Here is a 24,760-nt window from a genome sequence, read left to right as displayed (position 1 = left end):
TATTCTAAAATATCATTTCATTGTGCTCTATCATTGGCATAATTATAGATAAAGTAATTGAGATTACTTATATGTCCATAAATTTGATGGAGAGAGAAAGTTAGATACTAGTTACTTTTAAATGATGTTATATTTTTCTAGAAAGAAATATCTAACTGTATAAATGCTCACTGACTTACTCTGACTACTGAATAACCTTCACTGTTATTCTTTTTATGCCAGTTCTAGGGCAATTCTAGCAACACAGTGATACGGGCAAATAGATGACTATGCCCCCGAATAATCACTAAAGCATGTAAATTGCAGATACAGGTTTTTTGAGGCTGTCATTTCAAGAGCCATAATGTTAACCAACCTCATTACTGTTCTAGAGAAGTACAATACAAATTTTCCAAGAAGTATTTGCCCTCGAGCATGTTAAACACATATATGGATTGCTTCCTTGAGAAAATGCCATCGAATTCTGCTCATACTCTGCAATAAATAATTTAATGAAACAGTTTCATAATATCCATTTCTTTTCATTTCATGCAGAAAGGTAATACTGATTACAGGATGTTAAATCATAATTGTTATTTGCAAGTTTACACGTGTTTGTGTGTCTTACAGTGACTTTCTGCTACCTATCTGAAGTCCATGTTTCATAAACTTCACCAGACTTCTGCCTCCTCCATGTGATGTGACTGCCCTTTAATATTTTTCTCTTCTCCTTCTCCCTCCCTGCCAAAAACCCCTGAACTACCCCTTGTAACAATTCACAAGATTCACTCATGACTAAGAGCAAACCTCACAGGTAAGTAAGGGCAGTGGAAAAGGATTTATATGCACCAAAGTTGTATTCGGACCACATTTCCAAGTCAATGTGCATTGTGCCTGCTCCTTCAATTAATTATGGAAAAGAAAGCTATGTAAGCTGTGATTCACAGCTGTTAGTTGACATCTCCAGTTTCCTCCTTTATCCATTGTCCTCCTAATTGTTACTTCCCACAATCAGTTGATCACTCACATGCAAACTAAGCAGGGGCTGGGCAAGAGAACTTCCCACTGCTTTTTAAATTTCACAGGGAATTCTGATGAACAAAGAGTGATGGTTTCAATGGAGAAGAAAAAAAATAGGGCAAGGTTCACTTTGTTTGGTGCATTACACACTTATAGACCCAGAAAATCTTACAGAAAATCTTTAAAGATTCCAGAAGGTGTTCACACACCTTCTTTCCTCTGTTATTTGCCAACCGTCTGCCCACAGCCCCTCCACAGCACACTCACAGCCATGAACCTTCTTGCATCTGCAGGGACTCTCTGTGGTTTTGGTCTTGTCTCTTTACACTTTAAATATGTGGCAAAACTGGGGAAGAAAACCAAATTTCATCTGGGAAATGACTGAAGAATCGTAGCTAGCATGAGTGGCAGAGGAAAGTGCTGCGTGAGTGTGAGGACAAGCCATGCAGCAATTGTTCCTTGAGCTGCTGGTGTAAATTGCCCTGGGAAACACAACCATGCATTCCACTGCTGTGTAAACTGTCAGTGCTAAACAGCTAACAGTGTAGAGACCAGCTGGAAGGAAATGATTTTATTTTTTAGCTTGTTTTATTTTGTTTAAAGTTAACAAATTTACATCCCTTTTGCTGATGATATATGACAGCAGGTACTTCTGTTTAAATACTGTATTTAAATTTCTTGCATTTAATTTAAATGAAGATGGGAAGAACATCTTCACAAAAAAAAGAAGGCAAAACTGATGTCAAGTTTGTGGTTTTATACATATATCTATGATAGTGATTGAGCTTGATCAGCTTGACAGTCTGCATGACTCCTGAGACACTGCCTGACATCTCCAGACAGTGCCTAAAATAGTTTGAATTTTATTGGATAAGGTGCTGCTTTGTGAAGCAAAAAATACTAAATATTCTTTTTTTTCCAGGAAGCGATTGAAAATGTTTCCATAAATTGTAGATTTATCCACAGAACAGGGCAGCTTGGTTTCAGGATCAGGTTTTAAACAGTTTTATGGTTATCTTTCTATGCCTATTAAGGAGACATGCAAGATATCATTAAGTGCTTCCCCCCCACACCCCCGTTTTACTACCCTCCTTCAAAGTCAAATGTTTCTGTGTGAGGCTGTAAGACTTGTTTCTTTTTTATATTCAGTTAAAACAGTATGTGCCCCAGTGCTCAAGGCCCATGAAATCAGAAATAATGGCGGCAAATGCTTCCCTGCTATTCATGGGCAGCAGGACTGACTGATTTGTGTCTAACCCTCTCATGTTCAGTCTCAAGGGCAAAGAGAGAACATGATCTCTGGTTAAAGCATAGTGCTAGGAGTAATAAGATCTTGTAGATACGTTTTCCTGTTTAAAACATATAAATAACCAGATTTTCTTTCTGACATGAGTCTGATACTCCTTTTGTACTTACTGGCCTCAGTTGAGTTGCTTTTGATTTAGTGCTGTGAATGAAACATTCTAATCCTCAATATTTTTATGCATATCTAAAGGTGAAAAATTAATACCTTTAATGATTAGCAGAAAGAATTGTCTGTGAGGGAGATCCTCTTGATTTGACACTCTGTGCCAGAAAAATGAGTCAGAGAAGAGGAAATGGGACCTTAAACCTCTGAAGGCTGTTGGGGAAATTCCTCTCAGAGATGCTGAGGCAACAAGCCCCACGTATCCACTAGAGATCCCTCTCCTAAGCCTTGGTAAAAAGGGCTTTTTAAGGACAGTGCTCAAGAGACTGGGGATGCTGCACTCAACGTGCTGCTTTGCTACAAAGGACACAAGCTCAGGCATAATCTGGGACTGAGATTTGTACCAGGATGCTGCAATTTTACCCCTTATGTCCTTTGTGCCACAGTAGTGTCAAGACATACCAGCTGCCAGACTCAAGAGGAAAAAGGGACGACCTTCTTGTGGTTTTATCTCCACTCAGCCTGAACTTGTGAGCTGCACCTGCAGTGGTGCTGGCATTTATGAGATTCTGACACCAGAATGACTTATTTATGGGAACTGGGACACATTAAGTAATGTTAGCATTAGTGAGATCTACAAATGGGACATTGATGTTCTGCATGTACAGTATGTGTAGACACTATCAACTATGCATTTAGATTACAAACACTATTTGGTCCTGGAATACATGGTCCATTCAATACTTTCCTCCTAAAATCTAATTTGAGAGTAAAGAGGATAGATTCTAAAGTATAAGCATTCATCTGTATAAGTGGATAATAGCAATGTATGACAGTCATGGAGATAAAGGTTTTGTTGTTATTAAAATTCCAATTTGCATGGGGAAGATTCAATGCATGGTTCTTAGGCCAAGAAGTGCACAGGAATTCTCAGAATACCAGCCAGGATGAGCAGGCACTGAAAAACGTGATAATTTTCTCTTTGAGAAATACAGGAGTTCTTGTTTCAAGCAAATTGTGTCTCAAGAGAGCTCAGCTATGTACACTGGTATTACTGACTGCAGAGAGGGAAGCTATGAATTACACAGGATTACACAGGTTTGGAAATGATTTAAAAATCTGCGAAGGAGAAATCCACAAACACTTCTTAAACCCAGTGACACCACTTTTGGCTCACTAAGTCCGTTGCTGAAATTGGGAGGATTATACTGGGAAATTCTCATTGCATATTTGCCCTCTTTTAATCCACTTGCCTCATCAGTTGGCATTGGTTATTATCAGACAGGTTACCAGGCAAGTGGCTTATTTGTAGATTAAGATACACACATCTTCACTGGAGAAGAATTAGGAATTGTAGAACAAACTGAAATGGTACAGTAATAGCAATGCTTATACAGGGTAGCTGAAAGAGAACCTCTGCATGACTAGTGGTTAAGAAGAGAGACACCAGACAAAATTGCTGCAAAGACATCAAAGAAAGGAAGACAAACTGCAAAAATGGCATAACAATAAATTTTGAAAAAGAAGCTACATGTAATTAACAAAAGAGATGCTTGCTGCTTGTCAAATATGAAAAGAATACAATTAAAACGATTGGATAGAGTTTCATTATACATGTTCTGCTTCTGAGAATGTTTAACAGAGCAAAACTGCAAAATCACATCTGATGATAAATGGATTGCTTCTTCAACAATTTTAATTTACTTATTTTAGCCTCTTTCATTGACAGGAAGGTCACAGGATCCACTTCTGTATCTTTCATTGATCTCATGATGGTGTAGCTTCATTGCCTCAACTGAAATAACTCTTGATTTATACTGACAGAGGAAATGAAAAGATTCAGAGCACAACCTGTTAACAGTCTTGATGTTTTAAAAGACAGTAGCTAACTATAAATCCCTTTAACAGAATGATCTACATTTGCCTGAGTAAGGTCTCTTCTTATGAATGTATTTAATTCTCTAATGCCATTTGCAAAATTCTTAAAAACACAAAAAATACTTCAATAACCCACCTCTACAATTTCAAATATTCTTTCTCCCTGAATGTCAGTGTCTAAGTCTTCTGTCAAGACCTGTCTGAGAACTCTCACGCCCTTAGTGAAATTTAAAAATCTTTTTTTACCCACAGTTTCTTCTTTGTAGGCTTATTTCAGACTTTGGTACACGATTGGGTATACATAAAAAGAGTCAGTCCCCTCTGTCACACTTGAGTGTAGGCTGTTCATTCCAATACAGATTGACAAGTGAGACTTTTCCTGCACTAAATATAAAGCCAAAATAAAACTCTTCTTACAACTTGGCCATTGTTGTGTTTATTTACTAACACAAATTGTAATTTTAAAAAAAAATTAGAAGAAAAAGATTGACAGTTTTAATTTAAAAGTAGCTATTATTAAGCACCAGAGTATTAATAGGCACACTGCTTACTTCACCTGTCACAGCTTTACAGTGAATACTGCCAGAAATTACAAATATAATACCTATGGCATCCACTAAGGTTTATAAATCACATTTAATCACAATTTTCCAGTGCATTTCTATATGCAAACGTAACAAGGACTCCAGTTTGACCAATTTAGGTTCTACTCCTCTGGAATTTTACTTGCTGAGGTTTAGAGGGGCCCTGAAATTCCTAATAAGTCAGTGGAAATTGCGAGGGATACTCTAGGGTATGATTCAACATGGTTAAATTATGGACTGCCACCTTCACTCTGACTACAGGCAAAGTAGTAGGAAATGTCAGATGTGTCCTTCCACTTGGCATCTTGTACACCCAAACGGTCTGACAGCGTTCAGCCTCCCACATAGCCATTGGCCAACAGCTGAAGCATTATCTACAGCAAGCTTTAAGGCTTCTCTCATCATTGATGTAGCATTCAAGCATCTGCCCACTGAGACCAGGGTAAGAGGACAGCTTTTAGATGGGAGAGTGGTACTTACCAGTGTTTATCTTTGAACAGGCACACGTGAGTGAAATTAAGTGCCTGTGAAGCCCTTGGGCTAAACACAAAGATTTATCAATAATCTAAGGACCTACAGAATGAGATAGCACTGCAAAACTACAGGAACTGATTGCTGCTGAAGCACCTAAAAACAAGTCCAAAGCCAAAACCAGGAAGGACTTAAGAGGACAGTAATTCCCGCAGAAGTGTTACACCATTGTCCCACGTATGAGCTGAGGCAAGGTGGTGTTTATGATAGAAATTGGAAATGATATTCAAAAAAAGCAGGTACCAAGGAGTGATTCCTAAGACACACTTTTCTGTAAGTCGGCTGCTACCCAGATTCTTTTCCCCATACCTAGAGAGTCTTTTAATGCAACACATATAAATTCATGGAATCATACAAATAAAAAGAAAATCCAGACCAGACATGAACAAACAAGAATTGAATCAAGTCAGGGAAACTATAAGCATTTGATTTCAAAATTAATTTATTTCTCTTATAGCAGTACCAGAGAAGAAAGAAAGAGATAAATATAACTGAACTTTGTTTAAACATAAATAGCAAAGGTAACTTAATTTTATTTGCATAATCCTCTTCAACATTCTAGGTATTCCAGTAACTTCAATGATCCCAATATCTAAGAAAATTATGTGTCAAGTACTGCAATAAATATAATTAGGGATGAAGAATATGTGCTTTGCTTCTTACATTTCACACCAAAGTGTAAAAACATTCACAATTCCCTTTACAGAAAACAAGAAACATTGCAATAAAAGTGCAATGAAAAATAAAACAAATTTAACTCCTATATCCAAAATCCCAGGGTTCACATTTAACTGGCTTTTGGAAAGTTGTTTTTTTTATATTACTACATTTCTTCAATGCCTCTCTGCCTGTTAATATTAGCAGCTACAAACCAGTAAATCTCTAAATTTTTGGCAATATTTATTTAAAACTCTTGAGAGTAGACCTTACGCAAATCACCTCAAAGGAGCACTTACTGAACCAAATGCTTTTTTTAGCACAGTGGGGACTGTGAAGTCAAACTGTTAGAAATTTTGTCTTTTGCAGAATATTTAAATAGCTAAAATCATCTTGGGGACCTGAATGAACAGCCTTAGACTGGACCCTTTGAAGATGTTGGTGGAGGCAGTATTAAGAGAAAGATATTCCTTACAGGAGGAAGTCTTTAATTATTACATATTTTCTTTTCCCATTTATTTCATGTTGGATTTGCAAATTCTACTCAACCCTCATCCCTCCAGTCATATTACAGTCTCAATGAAATGAGAAGAGAGATGTTGCCCTGGATGATTTTCTTATAAGTACTCAAATAAGTCTAGGGATAATGCCACATACCTGTTATAAAACAACACCGACATCATTCTACTCCCTTAAGGAAACTACACACCACAACATGGAGACTGAAAAATCCCAAAGCCCATCATGAAAACCCAATAGCAACTGCATATGTCTAAAATTATCTGTCTCTATTTCATAACAAATATATGAACATAATGAAAATAAAACAAAACACGTAATCAAATACACAACCTGCCATTTTTTGAAAAATCCTAACAGTTATATTATATATGTGCACCAGTATGTCTGGATATAACTATAAGGATTTGTCAAAAAGGGGTAAATAAATACATACACACACATACTGCTCTTCCTTATGACAACATCATATTTTAAATTTCATGTTTATTCTTTTCCTTTAGCCATTTCCTTATTGCAACTCATCACAGAAACGCATCATTTGCAAAAGAAAACAGCGTCTCATGACCGATAGAGACAACAGAGAAAAATGTGGCAAACACTGGCATACTAGAAACACAAACCAAAGTCAAAACAAAGACATACAATTTATGGGTTTGTGTTATGATTTTTTAATAATTTTCTTTTTTTACTAGAATGCAGCAGAATTATTAATATAGTGGGATAAGGGAGATCACAGAGAAAATAATCACAATAATGCAATTACTTTAAAACTCATTCACAATATTGTATTTAACAATACATTGACGTGAGGAACCAAAATCTATGCTGCCTTTTACCCCACAGGACCTCTGTTCCCCTCGCCATGAGCACAGGGCAGTACCTTCCCTCTGTCCCTGCAGGTGCCTTTTGGGTGGTCTTAAGGAGCAATTGCCCCATAGATTCACCTCTCCCCAGTAAGAGGAAGAAGAACCTGTCTCCTGATGTTCATGGAGTTTTCAAGCCAGTAGGATTTAGTGAAAAGGAGATTTAGTGTCAGTAATACCTTACATGGAGCTTAACACTACAAATGTGTCTTTTAACCTATTCTGATAACGTTTAATTTGTAAAGGATTTCTGAAACATCATTAATTTTTAAAATTAGAAATATGTGTTAGACATGAACTAAACTCCAGGCTGCTCCATGCTATCCAGACTAAGAAATTCTCAGCAAACTCTTAAGCAGAATTTTAAGCATTCAGGAGACTTTCAGGGGAAGAAGTGAAGTATCTGTAAAGTCAGGCATCTATTTCTCAGCGTTTTCAGGACTTGGGTAACTTTGGACTTGGGTGTCTGTCTTTTGCCTAAGAGGCACTTTTCAGTCTGACTCCTGCTGTAAAAAATTACAAAAGCCTTTGGAAACTTGCTGCTGAATAGGCCGAACCCTACCTGTTGACTCGAAGTACAGTCTAAGTACAATCTCTAAGTGAGATTACACCACAGTGTATTTGAAATGTATATTGAATTTAACCTCTATGGCACCACAAAACCCAGGAAATTACTGGAAAAAGAAGTACATGTCACATAGGTCAGAAAAAAAATTTAGTGCACTCAGCAAGAGTTTTCCCTGTTCCTCGAGCTTTGCTCAGAGAAAGTGGCAGCTGGAAGGGGCTGACTGTTTGATGAGGGTCTGGTGCTGTTGGATGGGGCTGAGGTTCCCATAATCCTTGTCCAGATCTTACAGCTACCAAGGACACACAGTCCCAAGTTTAAATAAAATGACCTCTGCTTTTGGTAGGATATCATTTTATCATTTCACTTCAGCTATTCAGAAGTTAATTTCAAAAATTTCTAAGTCAATATGGACAGATTAAATGACATTGTTTTAGACTCTTTTTATTACTTTGGGAAGTCAAATAAAAATAAAAGAGTACCAAAAAAGGGGCATAGCTTGAAATTCCAGAGGATGATCTAAGCTTTCTTCTGTTAGGCCAGCTCCTGCACCGTGTAGGTAGAGTGCCACACCACTGCTGTATTTTCATATAATCCAGGCACTTAGAGCTCACACTAGACTTTTGCTGACCAGCATGTTTTACTCATGTTTTAAAAAGCAAATGCTCAGTATCTGGTCCTCTACTTCATCAAACATACACAAATACGCTGTATTGTCCTACAGAACAATATTTTTACTTTCACAGACTGCTGAAAACAACATGGTGTTCCTGGAGGTGATTGTTCCTGGAGGTGATTGTTTATTGTAGCTAACTACAGCAATATTGACACTTGATTTTTTTCTTTTCTGATACTGATTTAATTGAAAAAAAAAAGGGGGGGGCTGATATAAAACAAAATAAGGTCAGGTCGATTAAAAATCTATTTTCTTCACATTTCTTTTCTTGATTTCATTTTAAATTCTCTTCAGTAACTTGTTTTCTACTCTGTAGCTACCATTTGATATAGTTTTAGGGCCAAAGTCTGTCTCATGGTTTATGTATGTCCAAGAAAGCACCAGGAAGGAAATAGGAATCTCATCCTAGTCCTGTACCAATCATCCACAAAACTGGAACTTCAATGGCAATTTTGGAATTCAGATACTAATAATATTTGGAAGTAGAGAATGAGATGTTTTGATCAGATGTTTTGCGTGATCTACATAGTCATGTATCTTGCTCATTTGTATTTAATCAATATGCTCTTCACCTTGGGGTGGGATGGTAAATCTTACTGGGAAGCTATATAAGGTCCACATGAATGCAGACAGAACACAAAACTACTATACAGTGGCACACAACCATCACCTACCCATCCTCCTAATGTCTACTTTACGCCCGTTTCACATAACAGTAATAGCAGATGATGCAGATTCGTGATTTCAGAAAAACAAACCACAACATTGTTAGTTTAAATTCTTTCAGTTTTAATGCCTGTTGAATTCTGTCAGGGGAGATAAACTGAGTTGAGCAAGATTTGACCTAAAATGTGGAAATAATAGCCCCATAAGATGACAGAAACATGGTTTGAAAAATCGCTGTAAACGTGAAATTTCACCTTCCTGCAATAACCATTTTCCCATATAATCCAATCTTTAGCTAAGGCAGTAAAAAGCATTTTCACAGGTGTCAGGTGGTGGTGGCACTCCATGAAAAGCCTTAATTCGTGCACTGAACCACAAAATGGAGGTTCTGACCTCTTATTACTTGCAATCCTACACTGAGTGTGTAACACAGCCTGAACTGAGAATCCTGTTGCAGCACTCCTCCTAGGCTCCCATTAGTTCAATACAACTGAAAGTTCATACTTGTGGCAGTCAGCTGTCAACACTCAATAACCAACTGCAAACTGACTGCGACTTTCTAATAGTGAGAAATTAAATCTTTGAAATGAAAATCTGTTAGCCTGGAAATGTTACTGTGATTCATAGGCAAATTTGTATTACAAACTAAACACTGAAACGTGAGGAAATAAAATACAACATACCTAACTAGAAAAACTTGCAATGACTCATGTACCAGGATTGAATTATTTTTATAGCCAACTAATGAATTAATTAATTGCTCCATTAATTAACAGCAACGAGAATCAGGAAAACATTTTCTAAAAAGGAATAGTAAGTTAGTAGCATGAGCATGCTTGAATCTTGTACTTAGGTTTCAATGCACTAAAGCAGCTTGTGAATTTACACCAGGACTGATAAAGTCATTCCCACATTGGGAATTCACCTGCCTAAACTTTTTGCTGGGTCAGATCTCGACTTCCAACAGAGGTAAGAAGTTTTGGCTCTTCAGGGATAACAGTTAGGACCAGAAAGGAAGTTTAACACTGAACTCCCACTGCAGGCTCCCCAAATCCTCAAAGCCCTTGATAAACACCGCCTGTCCTTAGTTTAGGTGTAGAGCAATAAAACCGTGGGTAAAGGCATTAATTAGCAGCTTGTGAAGCCTGTCTGCCTGTCCCCCTCTCTCTTATGAATATTTATAGAAAGGTTTTATGGTACGGGGAAAAACTTCAATAGGCTGGATTCAGAGTGTCTTCTGTGAATACTCGCTGGGCACATAATTAGGGCGCTTTGTCCTGGAGCCATTGAGACACTTCTGCCATTGTGCTAGGGAGGAAGCCTGACTTACATATCACGCCTAGTAATGCAGAGTTATGAATAGGGAACGGCCTGGAAGTTTACATATGGTCTTAGAAGAAGCTCTCTCACTGCCTCTTTTCTTATAAATGCTTCAATTTGAGGGTGCAGGCCCAAACAGACAAAACGAACAGAGTGCTAAAACTCACTTCTTTGAGTGAGCAAGGAAGGTTTAAACTTCTAGGCACTGGAGACTGCCTAGGGGAAAATAAAACTGCTGAGAGGAGAAGAACATGACTCTGTAAGAACAAATTGGAGCCCTAATAATAGATATACTATATACATATTTACATAAAATACATATAAATATAAATATATATATTTTATATATAACTATGCATACATGTGACTATGTCACAAAGGCTAGCAAAGAAAAGCAAATTGAATTCCTAAGGGGGAGCAGGATGAAATAACCAGCACAATGTAACAAACCAGTACGACCTCAATGGGCCTACGTAAAATGGGCAAATGGCCCAGCAGGACAAAGCTTAGAGTAACACTGATGTTGCAAATCTGAAAAGTACCTCTTGAACACAAACAAGCCAAGGCTTTTACTCTAATATGTACAGCACACAAGTCACCCAGTGAACAGCAGATGAGCCATTAAAGGGTGATGATGGCACCAAAATTCGAATTAACATTCAAGGGACAGCAAGGGCGGCAAAATAGTATATTGACACCTACCTTTAGCAATTAAAAATTTTAAAAAGTTCTCCAAAATAGCAATACAACATTTCTTTGAAATGTCTACTAATTTTCCAGAAAGAGAAACAGTTACAAGATCCAAGAGGATATGGCAAAATGTTGTGATGCACAACATTTAATAAATTTTAATTAAATTTTTTGCAATTTAATCAGATTGGGTAAAACTATGGTTTCAAGAAGTTCAAAGAGCTGTAACAGGCAAGGTAAATGTGTAATAAGGCCAAATGATGATTAGCTTTGACAGATGTAGCAGGAAAAAGTAATTGAAAAAAGTCACTGAAAAAAATCCCTGCTTTTACTTTGTTGGGTTTCCAATTAACTTTATCAGCTGACAGCATAGACCAGGGCATCCCTGGACAGTGAAACCAATCTTAATTCAGTGTATAGCTGGAGTCCAAGCAGAAATTTGGAAATGTTTGCGAAATGGTGAAGAAAAAATATTATTGCCCCTTTAGAACAAATCATCAGTGTAGCTTCATCTGGAAAACTGCATTCTGTACTGAACATGCCTTCTTGAAAACAATTAAGCACAATAACATGGGTGAGAGGGAACATTGATGAAAGTGGCCATGGAAAAGTTCTAGATCAAGGAGATGGAATAAGTTAAGAATGCTTGTTTTGGAAAGAAAACAAATATAAAGAATAATGAATGTTGCTAAGATGGAGACTGTGAACTTTTGTTCCCATCTCTTTGGAAGAACAAGAACACCTGGGGGCATTAACGAGGAGGCTGAAAGTAAGAAAAGCAGTGAAAGGATTCACTTTATTCACATCTGTCTAGGCAATTATCACTGCAAGAAACTGTTCAGAATAACAGCTAAATGAAGACTGAAATAACTATAAGGATATCAGGAATACTTGGTCTTATCACAGTACATTTTGAAAGGTACTTGGCATAGATGAGAAATACAAGAAAAGATTGGGGAGTTTTTCACTTCTACCTACTGTATGATATCATACCCATTCTACTGAAATATCTGCACTAGCCTGTCACACAGTACTGAATTCAGGGATGACCCAACATGGCTATTCCTACTACTTGCATACTGCACGTGAATGATCCATGGTGTTTCAAACAGTGGCAGCATTTGTCCTAGATGAAATGCAACTACTATTTAAACTTAAAATAAATATCACTTACTATTCTACTTTTATATGCAGGTAAACAACGAAGTTACCTTTGAGAAGCCGGCGGGAGAAAGCGATATGACTGACTCTTCCCTTGCTTCAATTCACAGGAGTGTGTCCCCAGATGCTGTTAAGCAATGTCCCCCTTAGGACTCTGAAATTCCATCAGGGACACAAAACATGACTGTGAAGTGATATTCCTAATAAAAGGAAAAATCTCAGATCCATCAGTTGCATCTACCTTATAGAACCGGGATCACATGATGCTTACTTTTGTGTTGCACTATCCACCTTGTTCAAAGAGCAAATGCTGGTTTTAGACAATACTGTCTTTCACTGCCCTTGTAAGAGAGTAGGGTAGAGCAGATTTTGGCCTAACCAACACTGCAGAGTACACCTTTTATATTGTGGGCAATAGCATTTTCAAATGCTCCAATTCCATGATTCCTCACTGTACAGTTCATTCTCAAAACCCAATTACTCTACGAAGTTTTATTTAAGTGACTACTATTGTTAATATTGCTTTTTCCCCTGAACAATTTATAGACATTCTGCTTTATCCGATTGTGTTTGACGTGGAGAAGCAAGAGAACAGCCTGATCTGGCCATTGATCCCTATGCCTCCTGTAAAGACATCTGAGATATTCCCTAACAGTATAGCTCTGCCTATGCTCTTATCTTTTGTTGCAATTTTTAAGGAAATCCTTGTTGCTACTGTCTGCTCCCGTGGAGAAAGAAAACTTAAATGTCCAGTAAGAATGCCAGCCACTACAGTACTTTTCCTCTGCCTGGATGAGATTTTGTTGTTGCTTACACTGTGATTGTCCACCAATAGTCTTCTCTCTTATGCCTTGAGCAGTTACCAAGTTTCCCATTACAGGTTTTATGTCCAAACATCTCCACTGGTGGACAAATACAGGGCACAGTAGTTCTTATGAAAATAATTCCAGGAATTTACAGCTCTTAAATTGATAACGGGTAAGTACCAGCTATCCTTGCTGTCTTAATTCAGTGCTCTGCATTGAAAGATCTGCCTCTTCCCACTGTGAAGTTGTTGGGTAATGCCATTTTCAAGGAAGGCCAAGAAATGTAGTTACAATGCTCTCTAAATGCAGCTTCATGCAACAATAGGGCAAATTTATTTAGCTAACACTGGTAATGTGAAAAATGTTCAAGCAGCACTTGATAGATAATGCAAAATAAAAACCTTGCATGAATTATATACACTGAACTGTTTATTTTCTTCCATTATTGTATTTACTATTTTTAACTCTGTCATCCTTATCATTGAAAGAGAGCTGTCCCTAATACAAATCTACCATTAATCTCTGGAAATATTCTGCAACAGATTTATTAAGATATGGAGCAGAAAAGATCTTTTACTTTCACTAGTTGAAACAGATTAAACTGAGACAAGGATTATTCAGTCTTCCAAATTAAATCTCTGCTGAATAGCCAAATAAACATAGGTTGCCTAACAATACTTCTCCTAATATTTGTACTGTAGTTTCATTTAAATGCAGGAAAAAAACCCCAAATGCTATATATGATTTCTTTTAGTAAAGACAAAAGAGGAATATAGTTTCAATCACTTTATTCTTACCAGGGCCGTAAACTGTACCAGCAAAACCATTTTGTCTGAGGAAAATCAAGATGAGGTGGAGGACTAGACTTGAATTCTCGTTATATCCTCTGATGGCTGACACACGACTCTGAATTCCCACATTTGCTCAAACCCATCTGTGTCTTGCCTATCAGGTGTGCTGACCACTCCTGCCCAGGCAGGACTTTCACCACACGCAGGAAGGCAGCGAGGACAAGCGCTGCTGAATTCCCAGTCCTAACAAAGCACAGTATGAACTAACTCAGCTGCCCATGGCTGAAGGCAGGTAATGAGCCCGGATGACTGTGGCATTTTCATGCTTCTACATGTCCAAGCAGAGATTGTAAATAACTGCAGGACATTTTTTCCTTTGTTTCAGGGATGTATCCATTCTTCAGCTAACTGTTAAATTTTTATGCCCCTTTACAGATGAATGATGTATTTTGATTGTAGCAGGTGACCAGCATTCAGCTTTTTCAAAGAGAAACCCTTACAAAACAAAGTCCAGCTCTGATTAAGTTGACTATCTGAATTCAAAGCATGTCTTGACTGCTTTCCATGAAAACAACTGATCCTTTTCATGGGTTAAGGCCATTGTAACTTCCTCTACACATTGAACAGATTACCATGGACACAAATTCAGACTCCTTCCATTCACACAAGGTCCCTGAAAATCTACATAAGTCTGAAGAGAAAACAGGCAGCCAAGCTTTCACTGACATGGCTATTGCAATGAACGTTTCAAACATGCTTTTTCCTCCTAAAATACAGTTTAGAGTAAAAAACCTGCAAATTAGTTAAACAGCAAGGAAAAAATATTTTAGGTAACAGTTTGAAATGATCTTTTAAAATAAATAGTCACTATCCAACTACCTTAGACTAAGTAGCTGCAAAATTTAAAAAGTTTGGGAATGTCCTATGTGCAATAAAAATGCCATTCTGCTATACCATAATAGTGAACTTTTTATGTCAAAAAGTTACTCTGCAAGTCACAGGAGTCCATCTGTCACACATAAAATAAAACGAACATGTAATACCTTCACTTGACTAACTCAACGCAGTCTGGCTTTGCTGACCTTGCCATGACTAGACTTACAAACATAAAGAGGGTACTTCTGTTCTCCTCAGTCCCATTTTTTTTGTTTGAAATATATTGCTGAAATCAGTTTATAAGACATCACTGCAATTTTGCATTCAAGGACTCTGAAATCAGAGGAGAGGCCAGGAAAAGGTCTCCCAGCTACTCAATTTACTGTAACTATGTTTATATATCATAACAAGGAATTAATTTTAAGAAAAAGGCCTTGGGACATTCAATACTTCCAAATTAAAATGCTCCTACTGTAGGATATTGTGCACCTAAATGCCATGAATCCTTTTCAAAACGTTTCCCTGAGAAGCAGGAATACAACTGCTGGTACCACATGCCACTGGAAGAGAAAACCAGATCTTTATGAGGAATCTGGATTAGTCCTGGTGGGCTAACCTTCTGGTCAAGGGGATGTTACAGCATGAAGGTCAGTGTCTTACCTGAACAATCTCTTACTCCAAAGGCACTGAGCAATGCACAGTCTGTCCAAAATGCTTCAGTTTGTATTTCTGAGTTTATTGTCATCTAATTTTCAGTCTTCCACCCCTCTGAGTCCATCTATGGCTAATTGACATCATGTCTTCCCTCCACAAAACCCTCCCTCTGCTGGTTTCCAAATCTTATTCATCAACCTCTGCTCCTACAAAACCTTCCCTAAGACTCTGCTATGTACAAGTGGAGGAATTTCCAGTAATGAAATACGTATCTGTGAGAATCACACTGAGATTTTAAGCTTACTGATATTTTCATAGTTAAACCCTGTCCATCTAACAGTACTCATGAGGTTTAATGAAAGTAAATGCTTTTCTTTCTCTGGACCCTATTTTTTATAGCCCATAAAGATAATTACAAACCGAAGAGCTCTCTCTTTTATACTTAAGGGCAGAAATTTTACAGAGCTCACAGCTGATTGCTGGTTTCTTTGACAAGGCCTGAATTACATTTAAGTCAGACTACCATATAATAATTTTAACTGTAAAGTTCCTTCTTGTCTCCCTTACTCACCCAAGCCTCTCCACAAGAAACTGTAGCTTCATTAAAGAAACAGGAAGTGTTGCCACTGATTTTGATGAGATCATTAAGTTCAGGTATGATCTGAGAGTACAAAAAATTCATTATCTAAAATGTGTTCAACATATTGGAATTGAAGACAATTTCCACAAATGAACTGAAAGAAATTTTTCTCTTACCCTATTCTCCTTTAAAGCAAAGTACCTCTTATGCTCTAAATTATCTGCTCAACCCAATACAAGGTTTAAGAATGATTTCCAAATGATAAAATACATTTATTAGTAAAGGAAAATAATGAATTTAGTAAGAGCCATTGGTTATTCTAAGTACATTGTTCAACAATTTATTCTGTGTATGAAAGAATTCTAGAATTCTGAAACTGACATCAATAATCATATGTGCATGTAATGTGGTAACCTCTGTCTGGGACTTCAAAGGTAATCTTGAACTTGTACCTTAAGTTCTACTCTGAAAACGAATTTGGAAAGAAATCAAGTATCTTGACACTCATCTGAAAAAGACCTAAGTACTGAGTTTCTAAGTGATTGTTGTGCAAGGACATGAACAGAATAGACGATAATTGTGAGAAGAAAATGGAAAAATCTTTCTTCAGTCCATAAATACCATATCAATAATAATAAATATATTTCATATATCCACATAGCTTTCTGCAATTCAGCATTCAGTACTTCACATGGTATTCCCTGATACTTCATTTCATTAACTTGTTACTTCATTTTACCATGAGCTTCAAGGTACTTACATCAAAGTAAGTCTTTCCATAGAAAGAAAATAGTTTTTCTGTGAAAAAGCATTATATAAATTATATATAGTTTCATTTATAGGAAATGCAAATTTTCCAAGCTCCAAATGTTGATTATTTGAAGTTATATATAATCTGTGATGAAGAGTACTGTCTCTTTCCAAAGCATGGGTTTTGAAAAGAAAATGAGAAATTAAACTTCCCCCACTCCCCACCCACTTTTAAGACACTGGCATATGAAAGTAGCAGGAAGTAAATGCTCTCTTTAGAACAGTAAGGCACATCTCTTGGGGCTGTGCTGGCTACACACAACTTGTGCAAACAGTGCCTTTTTAAAATTCTCAGGAGGCATGTATTATAGGTAATTGAATTCAACAAGAAATAGATAGCCATATCGAAGTCTGCATTAGAAAAAAGTTCTAATCTTCATCCCAAAGGAGCATCTTTGGTCCTTGAATGGTTAGAATATGCAGATCAGCATTAACTCTCCCCTTTTTTGTACTCTGAGGTGCAACAGGGGAAAGGGCCCATGGCAGAATCAATCAAACACATCATACAACTGAGATTAGAAAGAAAAAAAAGAATGGTCTATTCTTCTACTGTAAATTCCAAATTTTATGTAAATGTATCTAGGCTTTCATAAGAGATTGTAGCATTGTGAAAGGATCGTGGCTTTTTATGAATACCTGAACCCATTCACTTTTGAGGCCAACATGCAGAAGACCAGAGAGTGTGTGTATCCAGTCATTTTTATTTCTTCATTGGTAAAGCTTACTTCCTGCCTGAAGACCAAAACAAAACCATCATACCTTTCCAAAACACGACACAAGTGTTTCATATCTCTTTCCAGAGAAAAGGGAATCTAAACTATAGCATGTATGTGAAGCTCAAAGTGCAAAAAACCCCCAGAGCTTTTGAAAGAAACCCCAAAAGTCTTCTGAAAGAAGTTCTTTGTTAATTCAGGATAGGACCCAAACTTCACTCTGCTGTCTTCTAGTTTATTTCCCTTCTTCTTTCCTTCCTTTCATTCCTAATTTTTCCTTTTCATTTTGCTTTATTTTACATCTGGAAAGTTTAAGCTGTCCATTTAGCCTTCCGGCCAACTTTCACTTCATATGCACCTATTTCCAGATTTCTAATGTTTTAATTGCTCTACATAACCTGTTCCCATACACTTACCACACAAAGGCCAGCCCGGTGCAGGGGCCCACCCCTCCACGTGCCGCTAGAGCAAGCTCCTGTGTCACTGACAAATCGATGCTAGCGGTGGCTCAGCTGTCAAAGCATTCAGATCCCCTTCCCGGGGCCATCTTGGGAGCTGACCAAGAGCCTCTTTAATGGCCACATTGATTTCTCTGGTCCACTCTTGGTGGCTCTCTCTGTCTCAGAGTGGCAGACCCCTATTGGTGTGCATGCTGGGCGTTAGGTGAGCTCAATAAGCCCGATTGTGACAGGAATAAGCTTCTCAGCTCCTATAAGAATGACAGCTAAAGGCAGGCGGTTGCCATCAAATTAACTCCCCAGCGAAAGCAAGCTGTCAGCAGTTAGCTGAATGATGGATTAATTGTTCTCTGAGGCCACATATAACACACAGATAACTTCTCAAACATTTCCTTTTCCTTGTATCAAACTGAAGCTCTGCTTTTCACCTATGCATTTGTGCCTCAACCCACATCTCAGATTCGGTTTACATCATTATCTTCCTAGTCCCCAGGGTCTCATTTAGATTTCGTAATTTACCTTTATGGTTGTCTTTTCTCAGCATGCTCCTCTTATACTGGTGATTTACAGGCTGAGCCCTGTCATCATCAGAAACACAAATTCCCTCATATCTAACCCACTTTTTTTATTAATTGACATGCACTTATTTTCTCAAGGCTTGTCATTATTAATAGCATCATAATTGGATGAAAGGTGAAGGAATATTTTATCTATGCTGAGTGCCAGGTAACTGCAAAATAACACTTTAAGATAACTAGGGATTTTTTTTTTTTAGTAAACAGAGGAAATCCCATCAGTATTAATTCTGCCTACTATATAGATATGCAATAAAAGAGTTTAGAATATTACTACGGAGAAATCACATTCTGTACTTTCTGTCTAGTGCATGTTTCCTAGTTTGATGTCAACTAATTGCTAAATCAAGCAGTGATGAAAGGGTTGCATTTCAATTTATCCAGCAGTGCCTGGCTTATTGCCAAACAATTGGCTCACTGCTCTTATATAGGCAATATACTAGTACATTTATGTTAGGATTAAATTTTATTAGTTCAGTAAAATGTGTCTAGTTTCTTATGAACTCCGTATTAGCACTCAAAGGAAAGGCAATGACAGAATATAATTGTAGGAAAAAAGGGTTTTTTTATTTTATTGGTATCTTAATATCTACTTTTATGTTTATGGTTCTTGAGAGGCTACACTGGTGTATGCTGAATAGGTCATTCTCATGCAAGGGCTGACTACTCCACAGTTTTTGCTCTGTTTTGGATATACCAAAGAAAGCAGATGACCATATGTAATTGGAATCAATCCTCTTCTTGAAATTTAGTTTGCTGTACGGTCACTTGCATTAGAAATAACTTTTTTCTGATTTCTTTCTGAGCATGCGAGCCACTTAAATGCAGAAGTAGCTCTTGGATACTAGTTCCTACCCTATGTCCTGGTTTTGGCTGGGGTAGAGTTAATTTTCTTCACAGCGGCTGGTATGGGGCTGTGTTTTGGATTTGTGCTGAACACAGGTTTGATAATACAAAGACGTTTTTGTTGTTGCTGGGCAGGGCTTGTGCAGAACCAAGGCCTCTTCTGCTATTTGTACTTCCAGGCTGGTAAGGAAGTTGGGGGGGCATGGGAGGCTGGGAGGAGACACAGTCAGAGCAGGTGATCCCAACTGACCAAGGGATATTCCAGACCCTATGACATCATGCTCTGTATACAAAGTGGAGGGATGAGGAAAGAAGGGAGAAATATTTGGAGTGATGGCATTTGTTTTCCCAAGTTACCTTTATTTGTGATGGAGTCCTGCTCTCCTGGGGATGGCCGAACATATGCCCGCCCACAGGAAAGGCAGGAAAAATTCCTTGTTTTGACTTGCTTGTGTTTGGGGCTTTTGCTTTCCTTATTAAACTGTCTTTATCTCAACCCATGAGGTTTCTCACTTTCATCCTTCTGATTCTCTCCATGATCCTGCTGATGGGGGAGTGAGCAAGTGGCTGCATGGGGCTTAGTGCTGGCTGGGGTTAAACCACAACACCCTAATATTACCCTGCTCTTAGAAACTTACTTGTTGTACAATGTACACTAGAAAAGTGTAACGCCTAGTAGATGTACATCAAAAATGTTATGGACACACTTTAGAACTGAGCACAAGAATTTTCTTTTTTGATAAAGGTTTGCACTAGTATGCCTTTTTTCCCTGTCAATTTCTTTCTTTACTTATTTTTGTTTTTCCATAGGAAATTACAGCTTGCTTCTCTTTAGATTTTTTTCCCCACAGAAAACTAGGATACTCATCACACCCATCGTGGAATTCTGGCATGGAGGTAAAAGACTGGAGATCTTCTCTTTAGAGCTGCAAGCAGAACATCAGTTTTATTTTATAGAGTGAATGCAACTCAGTCAAGCACATGTTCTTTCATGACTAGAGCCTTGGGTGGATTCTTAAAATAGTATTCATTATAGTTATTGCATCAAAAAGATTTCAGAGTTGTTTTCTCCAATTAAAATAATTGTGAAATTTAGCTGAAACTTATTTCTAAATATTGTTTCCCTGAAAAAAACTTAAACTTACAGAACTTACTGCCATGGTCCTTACACGTCCAAGGCTTTTTAACTGCCCTTCAAATATTTCCTCACAAAGAGTTACTACCAAATGTCTGTACATTTTGGTGAAAACCAGCGTCCCTGTTTAATTTGTAACACACACCTATTTCCTCTCCATAGAGGCAGCAGCGTGCCATGCTTAGGAGCAGTGAGTTTTACCATCAAATCCTGGGTTTGCAAATTGTTCAAGGAGGCAGCATTAGTTTGGGATGTATTCATTATAAAGGAAATGTACTATTCCAACCAAATTACATTTCAGGCTAAGAACATGCATTTCCCTTTTGAAAACAATAAAGCTCCTTGGAGTTTTTTAGGTTACAGTGGTCATTACAGCCTGAATATCACTGTCAATGCTCACTTTTTAGCAACTATTATAATGATTTACTTGTAGTACTGCCAACAAATCCATAGAATTTGAGCTGCATTGAGACTGTATGTTGTACAAATAGAATTTATATGATAATCTCAGATGTGGATGCTTGCCACAGGCAGTGAGTGACAATTAGCCAGAATCTGCTTTGCAGTACTCCCTCCTACCCTAAAACAAGAACAGTTCATGCTTCTAGATGAGTAGGATTTTCTGAAGGGAATCTGCTTAACATCCAGATGTGGGGCTCAGAAAGAGAAGGAAGGGAAGGGGAGTGCATAAGGTTCCCTATGAGGAGGGAGAAAAGAGGAGGAGTTGAAGGTCACCCTCAAAGGCCAAGGCAGTGTGGAAGTGTGGGTAAGGGGGCAGGGGGTGGTGTCTCTTTCTTCCCCAAATCCATCACTGCTCTTGTTTCATCACTTAGTCTCTCCTTGCAAATGTCAACAAGCATCTTTTATAATTCATTCATCATATGCTGGCTGGAAGTATTACACACCTACATGTCTTTAGAGATCACTGTGGTGATGATGCTGAGGAAGTTACATAAACAGTTCCTGTTAGAAGCAAATCAAGACTCCTCAGCTCTTGCTCTGAACTTTTTTCTCTGTTGTGATGAATGAGCTCCTCAGAAATTGCTCTGTAGTAAACTGCACTTGTATGCATTCATTAAAAAAGAAGAAGAAATTGGTAGCATTACCCTCTTCATCTTCCTCACTACCTGGAAAAGAGTTGTGGAAAAAACCTGAGATTGAAAGCTTGGGTTCACTTATTTCATTTCATTTCACTCTGGGTTTGGTGATGTGATGGCTGTACAAGGCACAGCAGGCATAATTGGACTCCCCCAGTCTCCTTTTCTAGTAGTTACAAATGATGAGTAGTTGCAGAATGCAGCAGCACCACAATTAAAGAACACAAGAGAAACAGAAGCTGCACAAGTGGCAAATGTGTCTCATTTGTAAACTTACTCCTTCCTTTCTCCCTCCCTTCTTCACTCCCTTCTTCCTGTTTCTCCCTTTCTTTTTTTTTTTGCTGTTCTTGTCTTTCATTTACTCTCTCAGTCTCTCTGGGACTTCTATGAACTCTAGAGCAAGGACTCTGGAAACTACCATTAAGGCTCTTCCTCTTGTTAGCAGGGCCCACCACTTTTCTTACTGTTTTTCCCCCATAAGTTATCACTTGCCAGGAGACAACAGAAATCTGGAATGGTCCTTCAATTCATTTTTTAACATTTGCTACTTTTTTAAAGAGAGAACACAAAGCAATGTAGGGTTTTATCCACTGCACCTGTGAAATTTAGAACTTTTGTCCATGGCAGTACTTGGCCTTATGATCACAGCTTAGAAATCAACACTTATTTCTGAAGTACAAGTAATGAACAGACACAGAACATCACATCCCTGAAGTCAGAACTGCAGACAAGAATGGATCAGGACACTGCAGAGTAGTAACTTGTAGCAAACACTGAAGCATGCAGGGTGATCCATGAAGTGGCACTATGGAGGGCATAAGACAGAAAAGCTGTACCCATTCATTCAGCACTAGGGACCACCTAGAAAATGTGTGTTGCAAGACCTTGTGGAACTGAGACAGCAGCTAATGGAAAGCAGCTGCCAACAGCCACCACCCCTATAGCTCTGCTCACATGCTACCTTTGTAGCATGAAGAAGAATGATAAATGAAGAAAAATGAGACAGGATAAATAGTATCATTATTTTTATTATCATCAAACATGACACATGGACACAAGCTTTACTGACTGCTACACCTGAGGAAAACCTAACTTTTCAGTATGTTATGACTGTACTACCACACCTCACATGAACAGTAAATTACAGCAATTAGATAAAATAACATCAGTGGTATCCCCATGCAGTATAATTATTCCTTTTGTGAGATGTTAGAGCTTTGTTTTACACACCAAATGCCTACCTGATACTGCCACATTTCTCCATGTTGACATTCGGGGACCATGAGGTACAAGATCTTGTTGCAGCCCATAGTTTCTGAGTAGCAGTGGGTCACACAGGGTGAGAACCTCCATTTACGATTATGATCAGAGAGGATCCACCACAAGCTAAATGTTCAGATCAGCTGTTTTGACTCATGTTTTCAGGTGTAAATGTACATGCAGTCTCCCCTAAGTGAAGTCACACAGCATTAGGAAGGCTGTTCTCAGGCTGAAAGGGCTCCCTTTTTCACACAAAGCAGAACACCTCAGCTGCTCACATGCCCACGTGCACTCTGTAATATGTCTGCACCCTCATGTGTATGTAGTACTTTTGTTCCTGAACTGATGTCAGAAAGCATGGGTATATCATCTCCGCTTTGCAGGAAGCAAACGAGCAAAGGTAAAATGACATGCTCGAGCTGAAACTGCCAGGTGCAGTTCCAAGGTCTCATGATTTCAGTTTCCTATTGAATCATCAGGATACAGCAGGTCTCCAGGTGAACGTTTCTCCTCATCTCAAAGTGTTACCTGGAGATGCAAAGAGCTGCACCAGGGACTCCAAGGGACCGCAAATGGAGCTGCCTTCACACACAGGTTGAGTCCTCAGAGGTTGCAAAGGTTCCCTGCACCATGTCCTCACAGAGGGACACTGCCCTATAACCTATGACTTGGAGCCAACCTTTTCACTCTTGAAAGAGCTTCAGAAATGTGAACGTACTCTTCTTCACACAAAATACCTTTGAGTGAAGTATTACTACCTCTACCTTTCAGATGTAGAACTGAGACAGACCTCTTAAATCCCTCTTTGAAAATGGGTACTCACAGGAATAGCTAGAAAAGATATGACAAATTGCTGCTTCACCAACTCATCTGCTTTTTAAACTGACTAATATATGACTTTTTCTTAGCACTTACTCCTGCCTTCTCTGTCCTATCAGCTTCTCGTTCTGTATGTTACTTTATTTCTAAATTCTGTAGAGCAGGTGTCATATTCCTGCTCTGTGTTCACATGGTACCTTATAAAATGAAACCCTGGTCACTGCCAGATGCACTTAAATGTTGTCAATACATAAGTAATTAGTGTAGCAATTCCCTGATTATACAGCATCTCCACATGTCAGTATAACCTCAGATCTCATTTTTGTATAAATATCCAACACATGTAAAGGCCAGTTAAAGGATTAATCTGTGTACACAATGAAATAAATATATTGTGTATTTTAAATGGTTGTATTTCCAGTAACCAGTTGTAAGTTTCCCAATTTTTTGTAAAATATCTGAAGTGTACTAGAACTGCATCTATAGGCACAGTGCTAACATTTAATCCCACAGTGGAAAGCTTATAGACAATTAGAGAGAGAGACCTTTTTCCCCTCATTTTACTTGGATGTAACTTTATTTTATTATGATATAAAACCATTACAATAGTATTTGCTCCTTCAAGAAGCAACTTCTAGTATTTTTCACTTAATCAGCCACAAGGGAGAATTTATTATGTAATTAATCAAAGCAAATAACTGTTTCTGAAGATGCCTCCAGCAGGTGCATATTATATGCAGGTGACAGCACTACAATAGTTTAAAAAAACCCAATACATCCTTAAAAGCAGAGTCTTTTTAGAATGCATTTTTATTTTCTT

The 24,760-nt window shown here is 38.0% G+C and overlaps 1 protein-coding gene across 1 annotated transcript in view; it reads right to left on the bottom strand.

Annotated features, from left to right (window-relative positions):
- PTPRZ1 (protein tyrosine phosphatase receptor type Z1) overlaps positions 1-24,760 on the bottom strand; it is a gene marked incomplete at both ends in the record, with an annotated part of 129,668 nt that overhangs the window by 91,662 nt on the left and 13,246 nt on the right. The gene's annotated exons all lie outside the window — the stretch shown is intronic.

The sequence above is a fragment of the Coloeus monedula genome, assembly GCF_965178545.1.
Source record: "Coloeus monedula genome assembly, chromosome: 4".
Classification (NCBI taxonomy): domain Eukaryota; kingdom Metazoa; phylum Chordata; class Aves; order Passeriformes; family Corvidae; genus Coloeus; species Coloeus monedula.
The sequence above is the reverse complement of the archived record's forward strand: the minus strand, read 5'-3'. Positions and strand labels throughout refer to the sequence as shown.